Source organism: Prionailurus viverrinus, chromosome D3 (assembly GCF_022837055.1).
Source record: "Prionailurus viverrinus isolate Anna chromosome D3, UM_Priviv_1.0, whole genome shotgun sequence".
NCBI classification, from domain to species: Eukaryota; Metazoa; Chordata; class Mammalia; order Carnivora; family Felidae; genus Prionailurus; species Prionailurus viverrinus.
The window spans coordinates 64437924-64452267 of NC_062572.1; positions in this window are offsets into that span (position 1 = coordinate 64437924).

The following is a 14344-nucleotide window of genomic DNA, read 5'->3' on the forward strand; positions in this document are numbered from 1 at the left end:
AGGGAGGGGAAGAACTGGACCAAAGGTAAGCAGGGATGTCGTCACTGTTCAGTCTAGAAGGAGAGAATGTCAGGACCTAGGACTAGAGCTACTGGTTTTAGGGTGTAAAGGACACCAGCTTCTTCTGTGGTATGATTAGGGAGATGATGGTCAGACTGCTCCTGGACCAAGAGAACATGTGAGTTGCAGAATAGTAACAGCACAAGGATCCAGTTGAGTTTTAGTCAGGGATCATGGTGTGCCATAAAACACTTATGTTTTATGTCCTTAGAACACTGCTAGATGCATTAAATCCATTTTAGCTTTCCTCATTATCATTATAGTTACATCCACAATATTTCCCTGTGCACCTGTCACCCTTTGCACTTACCATAATGTTTTATCACTATTTACTTGTGTGCCTTTCTCATTTGACTGCAGATCCATGATAGTAGGGACTGAGACTGAATAAGCTATTTCTTAACATTCTGTACTTGTCTGAGCTTGGATATGAGAGATTAAAAAAATAAGGCAAGTTAGATTTTGGAAGTAGAAAATTTCCTCTGCAGATTTTTTTCTACCAGAGAAAAAGACCAGCTATGGCAAATGTATTCCAGGTTCCACTAGTAAGTAGCTTCTGTCTCAACTGTATCATGGATCACAAGTCACCACACAAAGGTAAATGTCACTGTGGCAGCTTCTGAAGATAGGTTCACTCCACACCATGCCAGCCTTCTTGTGGCCTGTGTTTCCTGTAGTGTAATGCTTCATTTGTTGGACTCCTGGAGCTCAGATTTATGATCTGATTTGGCCAAACAGATGCACCTGGATGAGACCTTAAAGGCCAATGTAAACATTAGAACATAATGATATGCAGCTTTTGTGGAAAGTGCATTTGTGGAGTCACTTAGATTTTTTTATTAACTGCATTTGTATTGGAGGTTCTGGTGTCTAGTCCCTAGTGTTTTGAATGTTAAGCAGTAGGTGGCCCTATCAGTGGGATTTCTACTGGAACACCTCTGTATTGTGGATGGACATCTCTTCTTCTATAATGAAGACTAGATTCTCTTGCCTGCAACTAAGAACTGACCCACAGAATAATTGGGACTGAAAGTGGTTGCACATTCTGAAAGGAAAGGGAATGGGGGATGGGCTCTCTGATTTGGATGGGGAAGTCTCCAGTTACCACTAAAGGTGGGGCACTAGTATTGTTCTTTGCCACCCAGTGCAAACTGTTAAACTTATCCCTTGTGGCCACCAGGACTGAAGGAGTGGTTTTGACAGCCGAAAGAAATGAAGGAAGAAAGGAAGGAAGAAAGAAAGGAAGGAAAGAAAGACCCTGCAGGAGACCATTATAGAGAGCACAGTTATAGGGGGAAAGACTGGCTGTTTCTAACTACATTAAAGAGCTGAACAATAGCAGACTCAGGATTTTAAATCCTAAGCTTAGTTAGGGAACAGAGGCATTTCATTGTCTCACCTAAAATAATCTCCTATAGTTCCAGGGCTGACATGTGCAAAAATGGCCACAGAATCTGTTCATGTAGGGTGCTGGGTTAAAACATAGGCTGAATTCATAGCTTTACCAGGTCTCTCAGGTAAAAGGTAGGACACTGGTTGGTAAAGAAATGGATCCTAGAAGAATGGAATTGGAACACTGAGTAAGTCCAGTTTCCCTTAATATCCTAGGGCAGCAGAAGCCACCCCTGTCTCCTGTTAATGAGGCTGATTCTATGATGCCTGAGACATTGTGATGACTTCATGGAATAAGATGCCAAGTTCCTCCTGCCCCCCTCAACCACCATATCTGGCATCTGGAGTTATATCCCAGTATGCTCTCAGGGATCAATTACAAATCAAATCTAGGTGTTGACGTAAGCATTTCAATATTGTACGTCAACAAAAAATCTTGGGAAATACCGATAGGAATTAGTCCTAAGGATGCAAGACCAGTAAGGGAGAAATATATTTTAGATGCATTTGAATTTGTCAATTTTGGTACATTTATAAGAGGTTCAGGATTAATTGTGCTATGCCAGATGAACTCAAATAATTGGACATGGATTTATTTATTTTCTGGGATTGTTGATTAAAACTGGACTCAGTTGTAACCTATGCCAGATGAATTGAATGAAGAGGACAGAAATGCCTTGGATTTAATATAAAGCAAGGAATCCAGAGTGTTTGGAAGACATGGGATTTGGAAGAGGTGTATAATCAGCTCATTTTTCCAAAACATGTCCTACAAGAGAACTTAGATGATACTCACTTTATCTCACATTAAAAATACACTGATGAGGGAGCACCAGACTTTAAAAATTACTTCACTGGCTATCCTCTCTAGGCTTGGATAAAAGTGGGAAAAGCAACTATTTAAATGGGTTCCTGATTTCAATGAAAATGTTGGATACTCAGAGTATCACAGGAAAATTATTAGCCATTACTGCTCAGAAGCAAGATAAACATGTTACCACTGAAGGCAGCAGGGCATAACTGGAAATCAGAATAATTTAATCTACGTGGAATTTTTGCAATGTATGCATAAAAAAAGACTGTGTATGTGTGTGTGTATGTGTGTGTGTGTGTATACACCTCATAACTCAGGACTTAATGAATATAAGTCTGACTTGAACTACACTATACACACTTGGAGACCTTCAACTAACTTACAACCCTGACCTAGCACCACTGAAGTGAAGGAGAAGTTGGGCATGCATAAGGAAGGATCCTTATAACTTTCCAAGTGTTTATTGTAAATCTTGCTCCTAGCCTTCCCCAAAAAGAACTGTGGTAAATTCAAGTTTAATTATTTACTGACCACTGGGAAATACCTTGTTTGGGGAGAAATTATTGGACATTGACTCTATGAAAACACTACTCTTTGGTAACTCAGGTCAGTACTGTGATTTAGAGGTGAGAACTGAGACTTAGGAATGCCAGGTGATAAAGAGAATTTCGGTCTGGCATTGTGTAGTAGTCGGCCCAGTGGGTCCAAAAACTATGATCATTGGTGCTTAGATGGAAAAGGTATAACCTTAGAAACAGGCAGGATACCTAGGTTAGTCTGGCTTGTGGAATGGTAACCATTAAAAACCAAGTGGAGGGGCGCCTGGGTGGCGCAGTCGGTTAAGCGTCCGACTTCAGCCAGGTCACGATCTCGCAGTCCGGGAGTTCGAGCCCCGCGTCAGGCTCTGGGCTGATGGCTTAGAGCCTGGAGCCTGTTTCCGATTCTGTGTCTCCCTCTCTCTCTGCCCCTCCCCTGTTCATGCTGTGTCTCTCTCTGTCCCAAAAATAAATAAACGTTGAAAAAAAATTTAAAAAAAAAAAAAAAAAAAAAAAAAAACCAAGTGGAAACCCTTGGAACTAAAGGAAATAGATATGTAGAATAATTTCAGAGGTTAGTCCATCTTTTATACACTTGTAAGATTCAAAAATGGTTAATTTTTATTATATCCTAGTTAATTCTCCTGTAGGGTTAGTATGACAGAAGAATATGGGGATTAACAATGGATTATTTTAAGTGTAATTAAGTAATGGCTCCAACTGTGATCACTGTTCTGGATGTGTTATTTTGATTATTAGACAATCCCAGCTATTGGCTTCTGTTCTTCAGCTATTTAGCTTGAAACTCTTGGTCTTCTCCCCACATCCTAATAAACAACATCAGAAATAGTTTCTTTTCACACAGCAGTACGTGAGTGTACCGTAACTAACTTGATCTGGGCTGTGCCAATCACTATTTGCCTTAATTTATTCCTCAGGAACACTCATCACACAGTTCCTCAGGACAACATGCTAGTCTACCAAATTGACACCATGCTGATAGGACCAAATAAGCAGGAAGTAGTGAGTATCCTGAATAGTTCAATGAGATACATGTATGCCTACCACCTCAGTGAAAATGTTGGGGATATATACTTGAGCATATGAGGATATATCTGCCAAAAAGAAATACAAGTTACAGCACATGGAATCCCTTCTCATTAAGAAACAGGCACAATGCTTAATGGCTCTGTTTTGATTTTGGAAGCAACATACACCACATACATTATTCCAGCTTATTTACCCATAGTGCTTATAGCCTTGAACAAAGGAAGGGTCAACAGGTGGTCCAACTTGTAATACAAGTAGCACTGCTTTTGGAGCCAGAGAATCCAATGGTGCCAAAACATCTGAAGCAGAACAAAATGGTTTACAGACCTGTCATAAACTTAGTAGGATAAATAACTAGTAGTGCAATTGCTGGATCATAGGGTAGCTCTATTTTTAACTTTTTGAGGAAACTTCATACTGCTTTCCAGAGTGGCTGCCCCAGTTTGCATTCCCATTTCTTGCACCCTTGCCAACACCTTGTTTCTTGTGTTATTGATTTCAGCGATTCTGACAGGTGGGAGGTGATATCTCATTGTTGTTTTGAATTGTATTTCCCTGATGAGTGATGTGGAGCATCTTATGTGTCTGTTGGCCATCTGGTTGTCTTCTTTGGAAAAAAGTCTATTCATGTCTTCTACCTATTTTTTAAATGGATTATTCATTTTTTTAGTGTTGAATTTGAAAAGTTCTTTATATGTTTTGGATACTAACTAGGTATTTGCCCAGAGAATGCAAAAAAATTAATAATTCAAAGAGATACACGCACCCCAATGTTTATAGCAGCATTATCTACAAGAGCTAAACTATGGAAACAGCCCAAGTGTCCATTGATGAGTGGCTAAAGAAGATGTGGTGTATGTGTGTTTACATACACATACATACAATGGAACATTAGCCTAAAAATGAATGAAATATTGCCATTTGCAATGACATGGATGGAGCTAGGAATGGATGGAGCATATTTTCCTTGTGCTGAGGAAAACAAGTCAGAGAAAGACAAATACCGTATGATTTCACTCATGTGGAATTTAAGAAACAAACAGGCATAGGAAAAAAAGAGACAAATCAAAAAATAAACTCTTCAGAGAAAAACTGATGGATACCAGTAGGGAGATGGGGGCCGAGAGAGGGGTTAAATAGGTGATGGGGATTAAGGATGGGGATTAAGGAGGGGATTAAGTAGGAGGGCACTTGTCACTAGGAGCACCAAGTGTTGTATGAAAGTGTTGAATCGCTACATTATACACCTGAAACCAATATTAAACTGTATGTTAACTCACTGGAATTAAAATTTTAAAAACTCAGTAGGAAATCATAGTTGAGGTCTCTAGACTTTTGAAGAAAGCCAAGGCCTCCTGTTCAAAAACAATTCCCTTTTGAGAAAGAATTTTTAGCTTGCTAGTGGATTCTAATAAAGAAGGAATCAAGGAATACCATGTTACATTAGACTTAAGCTGGTTATTTTAAACTGGGTGTGATCAAACCTAATGTGTAATAAAATCAGATGAGACCAACAGTACTTGTCAGCAAATGGTACTATTTTGTAGGATCTGGGCCTAGGAAAGTCATGATGGCATAAAATAAGCTGCTGGAAATGATGCCTCACCTATCAGTGTGCCTGAGCAGATGATGTGGCTAGCACTTGCTGGGATGGTCTTCTGAGAAATAGCCCTCCGGCTTTGGCTTTGGCTTTGGCTTTGGCTTTGGCTTTGGCTTTGGCTTTGGCTTTGGCTTTGGCTTTGGCTTTCTCTGGGATGGAAAACATACAGAACTTAAGGAGGCAATATTAAGATCGGTTTGCCATGAAGCATACTCATCAGGGGAGGGGGAGCCTTGGATCTATGATTCGTCGAAAGTGGATCATGTGCCATTTATTTCCTATACATTTAGACATATGAGGAGCTGAGCCTAAGAAAGGGTATGTGAATTGTCCCAGGTGACAGCATTAGGGAATGGTACAGCTGATATTAAAGTTCAAGGACTCTCATCCCTCATCCATCATGTAGTGCTTTGCACTATACTTTGCTTCCATTGCACTTGAGCTCTCATCTCTTGAAGCACTCTCAGAGAATACTTGTATACCATACTCAGAGCTGTTAGAGTGCGCCCCTACCTAGTCTGTCCTATACGCTAGACATTTCTCATTTTTCAGTTCCAAAATAACCACCCTCACCTGGCATCCCACCTAGTCACCCTTCCAGCTTGTTCCTCTTGCAAGGGCACTTGTCTTCAGATCACGCTCCTTTTCTTCCCAGGATTTGTCAGTGTCATTTCATCATTGCTCTTGCCCTTTCCTCCTGTCCATATTGTATTGATCTCTGCTCATTATTTAATTTACATAATAAAACTCCAAAAAATTGGGTGTTGAGGAACTCGAAGGAAGATACAAGGAAATGTCTAAGTAGATAAAACCTGAATGGTAAGACTATGAAGCTATAAAAAATACTCATTTTTATCTTGAGACAGTAGTTCTTCAAATAGCTAAAGATGGTTCTTATTTTCCTTTTGAAGGCATGTTTTCCCAGGCAGAACTGCCTCAGTTCTTCCAGAGTCCTCGTAGGACCTCATGTTACTTTGTTCTTACTGATCAATTAGCCTTCCTGTGGGTAGACACCTATTTTTTTTTTTATGTGAGCAAGTTTACCAATTTTGCTACCATCAACATGGAAAAAATATCATGATTATTATTTCCCTTGTTCTAATCACTGTATTTCTACTAGGGGTGAAAAGTTTTATGCTACTTTTTCCCCCAATAATATTAAATTGTTTTTTGTTCACCTGAAGCTTCTAGTGCCTTCTAACTATCTGCCTTTAGCATTCTTGAGTTGTTTCAAACTCCTGCTGCCTAATATTGTTATCAACTACTGTCTTGTTTAACTTGTGGGGTGTACTCTTTACTACAGCTAGTAGTAAATTTTCTCTCCTCTGACTTCCCCGGTTCTAGAATCATACTGGGACCACCGGCTTGCAAGCCTGAATGTGGCCCAATCTCCTATCCATATGTGTATGGCTTGGCTTTGCATTTCTTTGTATAGGGTGCAGTGTCTGTGATCTTACTTTACACCTATAGCCTGGTACTGACCTATCCTTATTTTGTTTTCTTGGCAAGACATGTAGTTCCTCCTGGTTCTTTCTGAACACTACCAAAGAGAATTCCCTGCCTTCTCTACCCTGTGACTCTGAGAGAGTTATTTTGACATTTTGACAGCTATTATGTTGGTAGTGTGTTTCTTTTATTTCCTCCTTTGACTTAGGTAGAACACTATAGAGCATTGGAGACCTTTGAATCAATGGCCCAAATCTTCATTTTTCACTAACTTTGACAACCATCTCATATTTTTACTTCCCTCCTCTGGCCCAGTGCTAGCCTGCTTCCCCTCTTGCTGGAACATGGGGGACCTTGGTATTCCACAGGCTGACAGGGTGAGAGACGTAGGCTGGCCTGATGGGGATGCTGTCAGATGCAGTCAGTCCCACCAGAGGTACATTTTATTAGAGAAGGCAGGACCTGAGTGCTCCTCCAGCTGTTGCCTTCTAGTGCCGTGGCTGTGCCCTGGTTGCCCCAGGCTGGCAGTGGGGCTTTCAGAGCACAGCTGTCATGGAGGTCTGAGAATAATGCAGAGAAAAAAGCCCTGTGGTCCTTTAGCAGAGGTTGTTATATGTACAGAGTTGGAAGCGTTCTCAGGAAAATAGGTAAGATTCAAGGCAATTCTTGCATTCTACCTGAAGGATGGAGCCCAAGAAAAAAATACTTGATCAAACAGCTTGAGTGCAGGTTTTTACATGAACAAGTTTACCGGTTATGCTACCATCAGCATGGATAAAAAGCAAAATTATTCTTTCCCTTGTATCCCATGAGTTATTGGCAACTCCCATTTCTTTGTGTTTGAAGGTAACACTTTCTCTATAAAAACTTCTTTTCCTTTTCCCCCAAATGCTGACCTCATGGTGGTCAGTTAAAGACATTGTGGAAGGCAAAAATGAGAATGTAAACATATTTTCATATGCTTACATGTGTATCCTTTATCACAAATATGGTATTTGGTTAGGGAAGGTGAGTCCCATAGCCAATTAACTGAAGAGAGCAGTAGATACTGTCTCTGGTCCTGGGAATCTACAGGCCAGAAACATCTCTCTATATCTTACGTACTTGTTTTTTTTTTTTTTTTTTTTTTAAATTTTTTTTTTTTTTCAACGTTTATTTATTTTGGGGACAGAGAGAGACAGAGCATGAACAGGGGAGGGGCAGAGAGAGAGGGAGACACAGAATCGGAAACAGGCTCCAGGCTCTGAGCCATCAGCCCAGAGCCTGACGCGGGGCTCGAACTCACGGACCGCGAGATCGTGACCTGGCTGAAGTCGGATGCTTAACCGACTGCGCCACCCAGGCGCCCCTATATCTTACGTACTTGTAAGACTACTCCTTTGTTTGCCCTTTACTGATCAATATTGATTAAGTTAAAATTCCTTTCACCCACAAGACTGAGTTATCTGACAGAATGGATTCCTCATAAATATTTATGCTACCCATACTCTCTAGTAAAGTATCATGCCTATCAGGAGACAGTGCGGTGTAGGGGAAAGAACAAAATCTTTGGTATGAGACAGATCTGATTTTTCGCTACAAAGCCCCTGGAAAATGATGTGTTTATAAAGGCAGACAGATAGGTAGATGACTATTCTGCTTCCCCTATTAATTACATATCTGTTTATTAATTACAGATATGTCAGGGCGCCTGGGTGGTGCAGTCGGTTAAGCGTCCGACTTCAGCCAGGTCACGATCTCGTGGTCCGTGAGTTCGAGCCCCGTGTCAGGCTCTGGGCTGATGGCTCAGAGCCTGGAGCCTGTTTCCGATTCTGTGTCTCCCTCTCTCTCTGCCCCTCCCCCATTCATGCTCTGTCTCTCTCTGTCCCAAAAATAAATAAACGTTGAAAAAAAAATTAATTACAGATATGCAGTTTTCTTTATGTGTTATTGGTAAGATTAGATTATAGTCTTATAATAAGGTTATTATAATCTTAATAAATAATCTTATAATATTTATTATCTTATTAAATTAAGATGTGATAGAGGAAGTTATGAGTAAATGAAAAAGTTCTGACAAAATTAAAAAAAAAAGAATAGGAAGTATTAGGCAAGACCAGAGTTTCTTTAGAATAAACAAGATGCTATGTAATATGATTTATCAGCCAAGAATCCCAAGAATTGACTGCAAAAAATGACCTCTTGCATCTCCTGAAGTGTCATCCTCTCCTCCCTCATTCTTCATATGTAATTCCACTCCCAAGATATGTTGCAAATCTGTCTGCTCTTCTCCATTTCCTTAGCCACCTCTCAATAGGAAGCCACTGCTCTCCACCACCAGGACTATTGTGTAGTCTCTTGTCTCATCTCATTTCCCCTTAGAATCTTCTCTTTACAGAAGAGTCAGAGTGACTCTTTAAAAATGGAAATCAAATCATGGCAATACACCACTAAAATGCCTGATGGCTTTGAGATATAATATTTTGAGATATAATATTTTAATACTGGTATTCAAATCTGCTTTTTACCAAAAGATAATACTGCATGTGGATGCCTGGCAGATAATACTCTGGTAAAACAAAGACTTGATGCCACCTATTTGAGAGATGTCTAGGGGGCTAGTGGGTGGCTAGTAAAGAATGTAATTTGTATTAGATAAGGAGTGACATTTAACATGGAGGAAATTTTTGTTTAGTATAAGCCATGTGGAGGCAGTGACCAAACCAGAATGGCAAAATTAATTCTGCAAACAGCCCTTCAGCCTGGCTTTCTCGTTTTAAATATGTCCCATTCTGTCCCAATGGGACCTTCATTTAGTGGCTATAAAGAGGGAAGCAGAGATTTTTTTTTTGTTTCTAAAAAGCAAATATGAAAATGTAATGTAGTACAGTGAAAGTTTCAGATGAATGTGTTGTTGGTTTTATTTGGGTTGTACAAAGCTTCCTGTTAGTTTCACAGAAGGCAAGAAATCCTGTGAAAGCTGAGACCTTTGGATTTTCTGAGCTTATGAAAAGCCCATATTTAGGCTTAAAATGACTCTCAATAACACTTGTCATTGGGATTGGGTGCACACTTGTCCCCTGCTTCCATTTCCCAATCACCAAAAATCCTTCCTCGATGGGAATTCAAAGCTCCTGGAGGCTCAGCTACCTGGCTGTCCTACCAGATTACTTTCTAGTCCTTAATGTCACTCACATTTAAAAGTGGTTTCTTTTCTAGCCCGAAACTGCAACTTGAGATAAACTTAATACTTTATGGATGCTTATTATAATAAACAATGAAGGGAAATACATAAGCACAGAGCTATCCTCCAAGGACTACTGGGTATAAATAAGCAACTTGGCTTAGGAGAGAAAAATGGAAGTGCCATGCTTGAATATGAGAAGAGGAGAGGGTTTCTTAATGAATTGTGATCATAAGACCAGAATCACCAGCTATATATTATTGAATGAATCCAGCATTTCCTAACAGTGTATATCTTTTTAAAGCAGTATAATTAAGAAATGAAGCATTAAAATGTAGAACTGTCATTGTCACTGTTGGAAATAATCTTCCTTTTTTACTTACAGAATGCTTTTGCAGAATTTGTTTTGGAAAGTTGACTAAATCATGTTTAAGCAAGGCATATCAATAAATATTTTGAATCCTTATGATGTTTCCTGTTCTTAGATAGGCTGTGAAGTAAAAGAAAAAGAAAAATACTACCTTTGATTTCCAGAAGTTTCCTGCCTTGGAGAGGAAATAAATCTAGAAAAGAAGACAGGATGGCATCAAATGCTAGAGTTTGCAGAGTAGACTTCAAATGCTTTAGCATTTTACATTTGTTGGGAGTCCTGTTTGTCTCAAAAGCAGGTGAATGCCATTCAGAGTCTCAGGAAAATACCAAGGTAGGAAAGATTGTTATCTATGGGATGCATCCAAATGTCCCTGTCCACCTGTCTTCAAGGGCTGGTATGGTATGACCCCTACAGCTATGGGCTCATGCTCCTGGAAGGATCATATAGTTCTTTTCTACAATTTGCATCTAAAACTATCCTTACTAAAATACACCAGTAGAGAAGATGCAAGCCATCATCTGATTAAAAAAAAAAAGAAAGGAAAAAATACACGTTTTCATTCTCAGTAGCTTTTTTAAAAACACTGTTAACTGAAAATTCTTTCCAGCCTGTCTCCAGTTATTCTTACTACTATGCTTAACTCTGATGGGTACCCAAGATAGGCAGGAATGAAAACTTGACCTAGGTACATTATCTTTCTTGTCTTTATGTTCCTTGTTCAAAAAACAAAAAACAAACAGATTTGTGCTTGATAAGATCTGAATTCTTCTCCTAATCAAAATATCTTTTAAAATCTTATATTTTGGGGACATTCTCCAAATGTCTTAATGTTTTTTCATGTTTTTATTTTACCTATTAGTGTAGTTTATTATGTGTATTATTATCCATTTCTGCTTGTTTAGATAGAAAATTCTGAAAGATCTGGAGGACACAAAATGTGGTAATAAACTAACCGTTCAGAGTTCAAAACGATGGTAGGACATAAATCCAAATTCAAATCTATCCAATTCCATCTGATATGTGTGTGTGTGTGTGTGTGTGTGTGTGTGTGTGTGTGTGTGTAATTATAACTCTTAATTGACTATACAAGGAAATTAACATTGTAAAAATATGAAGCAGTTTGTTATTAAATGTATGGCTACTCATCCCCAATGTCCTGATCATCTAGTTTCCTAACCTCTCCCATATTTTTCATCACATCTACCCCTTCACTGAGTGTTTTATTTTGCCTAAAAGCATTATGATCTACTTTCTGGTTCAAGCTAGAAATATTCTGTTTTTGTCTTTGTCATCAGATCTCTTATTCATAAGTAGATGTCACTGCTAAGTAGTGCAAGATCTTGGTAAATTGCTGTACTTCTCAGTGTCTTGGTTTTCTCACCTCTAAAATGGGGATGATTGCAGTGTCTTTCCCATTGTATTGTGATGAGGAGTAGATGAGCTAATGCAATAATATGTTTTGAAATGTCCCTGACACATCTTAAGGTGAATGACAGCTATGATGGCAATATCATCATTGCTAGACTATTTAAAGTATCTTCCTTTACCTCCTTGACATAAGTGTTTAAATTCCACTGGTCTTCTTGAGGAAAGCCAGAATTATCTTTGTAAAATCAGGTTCTAATCATGCTATGGTTTAAAAGCATTTAGTGGTTCCTCCTATCAGTAGAATACAGTCTAAATCCTTACCAAGGTATACAATTGAAAACTGATTAGAACTATTGTTTTAGCCTTATCTCCAGGTACTAGTCAACTTTACATCAAAAATGATACTTAGAGGACACATGGATAGGCAAGACCCAGTCTCTCAGGGCCCCTTACCCTGTGCTATGGCTGCACTGAGACCTGATAAACTTGTTTGCCTCTCTGCTTTTGCTTAGTCTTCCTTCTGCTTCAAACATCCACTTGCCTCCTTTCTCTGTTGAGTGAACTCCTCCTTCTAAGACTTATACAGATGCCTTTTGCATTTTGAAGCCTCTTCTATGATCCAAGTTGTATATACTTGTTTGTTCGTTAGTGTTCCCAGGGCACTTTATTTGTGTTTCAATTTTAGCACTGAAAACACAAATGTTCTTGGTGGTTTAGATACGTACTCTTCCCCCCAGCATTATAAATTCATTGAAAACAATGAGCTGAGCTGGGAGTAGGGTCGGAGGTTGAGGGGGGGGGGGCATCTAAGAGAAGTACTGTTCCAGGTAATTTTCTTATGCTATCCAATTTAATCCTCACAATGAGGCCATAAAGGTTAATAAACCCCAAATAACTCCGGGAGGTTAAATTACTTCTAACAGTTATGAAGTATAAAAATGCAAGCTAACTCTCAACTAGGGATGTACTATTCTTTCAAAAATCACTGAACGCATTGCACAGATCAATTTCCTTTCAATATCAACATTTTCCCCCCAACTTCACGGAGATTGACCTGCTATCTATAGTTTTTTACAATCCCTGTAAAAATTCTAATGTCATTTTTTCACAGAAATAGAAAAAAAAACTTAAAAATTGTATGAAACCACAAAAGGTCCCAGATAGCCAGAACGATCCTGAGAAAGAAGAACAAAACTAGAGGCATGATACTCCCTAATTTTAAACTAGATTACAAGGCTGTCGTAATCAAAGCAGTATGGTATTGGACTAAAAGCAGGCACACAAACCAGTGACACAGAATTGATAGCCCAGAAATAAACCCTCACCTGTATGGTCAACTAATGTTTGACAAGGGAGCTGAGAATTCTCAACTTGAAAATGATACGTCTTCAGTAAATGGTGCTGAGAAAGCTGGATAGACCTTTGGGTAATTCACATCCCTATTTGTCTCCAAGAACTGGCCTTCTTGTCCTGCTGATGAAAACTTACCCAGGGAAGCATTCTTCAGTCATTCCCAGAGGTCCAGAATTGTACACTTTAGCCTTGCACCTGCTTCGGGGGAAAGGGGAATTTACAGTCCTTCGGTCACTAACCCCTTTTAACCAGAAATGGTACAGTATATCTGTTTGTAATTTGGATTGAGGTTTTATTAAAATATATACACACACACATACATATATACGTATATATACGTGTGTGTCTGTGTATTTATGTAATTTGCAGCCCAAAATGTTGAAAATCCTCTGATCTATAGCATCTTTAAATGTTACACCTCATTATATTCCCCAAATAATGCTCCATCCAAAGCCATCCACAAATAAGCAGTGGTCCCAAATTTTAATTTCAAGTTGAAGTTACAGGGGCACCTGGGTGGCTCAGTCGGTTAAGCGTCCAACTATGAGTCAGTTCATGATCTCGCGGTTTGTGAGTTTGAGCCCCACATCGGGCTCTGTGCTGACAGCTTGGAGCCTGGAGCCTGCTTCAAGTTGAAGTTACACAACACTGTTGTGGAAGGGGTCACGAGATGAAGAACTTTTCACCATTTCATTTTAACCATGGAGCTCAGAGAACAGGTATCTGCAGGGTTGAGAGGAAGGAAGTGCATTTACCCAGACTCCAGTTGCGATTTGGGGGGGTGGGGAATCTCATCACGACCTTCGTGTCTCACTCCCAAATCGGGCCACAACAAATGCAGCCCTTGGAGCTTCCACAGTGGGGAGGATCCACTCTCTGGGTCTGTTTTTGTGGTTTCTCAACGCCTTGCCATTTCCCAGCCCACACCTGAGGCTCTGCTCAGGAAGGAATGTATTCCTGTCCATGTGGTAGAGCCGCCTGCAGACAGTGTCAATAAGAAAGGTCACCGGCTGAGATGCTGCCAAGCGGCTAGTTCTTCAGGCCAAAATGTGTTCAGCCCTTCCCTTCTCAGGGGCAGAGGCATTAAAGTTAAATGTTACAGATGTGAGGAGATGGCAGCAAGCATGTTGGGCTTGCAAAAGAGTTCAGGCTAGGGATAAAAATATTGCGTATGGTGACAGTTTATTTC